A 1,764-nucleotide genomic window follows, 5' to 3' on the forward strand; every position below is an offset into this window, starting at 1 on the left:
GGGTGCACTGGGTAGTCAGTGGATTGGGTAAGGTGGGTGTTCATCAGTGGGGTTAAAGTCAGAGAAAGTGAAAAAGGACTGGACATTTTTGGGGATAGGAGGGGAGCCAAGGAGAAGGATTTGATACATAGAGCTTTGGGGGCAGAAGGAAAGATGTCCTGAGCTAAAGCAAACCCATACACAAGGACCTCCAGACCACTTATCGTGCTGGCAATGAAGCTGCCCCAGCCTATGAGAACCTGAAAACTGAGAATATTGCATCTAGGCCATGTATTTTCATTGTCCACTCTGTATTAGGCCCTGACCTCAGCTGGCAGGTGTGCCAAAGGTCACTTAGACCTAATGCCTTGAGGTTTGTTTTAAGGCAAACCAAAGGTGTGTCTTTATATACACATACGTACATACATGAAATGGACGATTGTGGACCCCATTCTGAGCAAGGTAACTGTGGGACTCAATCTGCTTCTAAGTCATCACTGATAAAAAAAAAAAATACAACTCTATAAGAAAACTACTCCCAGAGTAACCGACTAGGCGCTGACAGGCTTTTAAGTCCACTGGAGGCAGCATACAGTCCTAGAGTTACAGAAGGGAGCATTATAGGGGTAGAACAGGGGCAGGCTTCAGGTTAGCTGCTTGGGCCCTGGCTGGCTACAGGTGAAACATTTCCAAGTAAGGGCGAGGGAGTATGCTGCAACCTTCCAAACAACCAGAGTTGTTTGGAAGATGATAGGTTTTGTGTTTCCTAGAGATGCATGTCTATCTGAAGAACTGAGACACACACCTCAGTCAGCAGACTAAGACGGTGTCTCTGATATTAAGTTCTGTTATCCATGCCTTTTTAGTCACATGGAATAGGAGCAGTTTTCTCTGGCTATTTCCTGTGGACCCTGGATGTAGTACAGGGCAGGGGAGGCTAAGGAATGACAGAGTCCTTTGGTTATGAAGATCAACACTCGCCTCTCTCCTCCCCCATCACTTTGTGGTGGAATGCCTGCATGCAGTTGGAGAAAGGCATTGCCCAAAGAGCAGGAACAAAATTATTATAGCAAAAGGACCTATTCCTATTTGTGGCAGGAGCTAGGGGAGATGTGAGTCAGGGTAGTTCCAGGAAGACAGCTGGCTATGGAGTTGCTCATCATTCCTGCCTCTCCTTTAGCTCAGGTGCTTCATCTGACTGACAGTGATGCAAGCAGCATTCTTCCTGCAGGGCTAGGCAGAGGTCACCCTTTTCTGTCTTGGTGAGATCCAGGCCTCTGCAATTTTAGAAAGCCAGTCCTCCCGGGGAGTCCAGTTGGTCCTGGATTTAGACCATGTTTGGGAAGAGGATTTCCCTCAATGAGTCAGGAAGATCCTCAGACAACATTCTGAAATAGAATACTGAGGTAGACAAGCCACCCGGGTGGCGCACTGATGTCAGATAAACTGCAAAGGGGACAGGAGGTACCAGTGGGTGAGGGCCTGAGGAATGGCTTCTGTTTATAACACACCCAAGAAGAATGTGGGGCCACCATAATGAGGGGCACAGCACTGCGTCCTCCCTGAGCAGACCCCTACATGTTAAAAAAAAAAGGCTTGGGGGACAGAAAGTGTCTACTGGCACCAGGAGACACGGTCGTATTGACAAGGTCAAATCAGTGGTGATGAGGATATCTAATTTTAATGGTGGTGTTCAAGAGGGCTGGGGTGGGTGTGCAGAGACTCTCTGTGGCAGAGACAGCTGAGAAGCAGTTCCCTGTTGTGGAGCTGAGCATGAAGTCAGAT

The 1,764-nt window shown here is 48.0% G+C and overlaps 1 non-coding gene across 1 annotated transcript; it reads left to right on the forward strand.

The window, feature by feature from the left end:
• The first annotated feature begins 1,438 nt into the window (after positions 1–1,438).
• Positions 1,439–1,561, forward strand: LOC132653887 (small nucleolar RNA SNORA11). Its single transcript, XR_009591714.1, has one exon. It is a non-coding gene; the product is annotated as a small nucleolar RNA SNORA11 (small nucleolar RNA).
• Positions 1,562–1,764: the final 203 nt, after the last annotated feature.

The sequence above is a fragment of the Meriones unguiculatus genome, chromosome 4, assembly GCF_030254825.1.
Source record: "Meriones unguiculatus strain TT.TT164.6M chromosome 4, Bangor_MerUng_6.1, whole genome shotgun sequence".
Classification (NCBI taxonomy): domain Eukaryota; kingdom Metazoa; phylum Chordata; class Mammalia; order Rodentia; family Muridae; genus Meriones; species Meriones unguiculatus.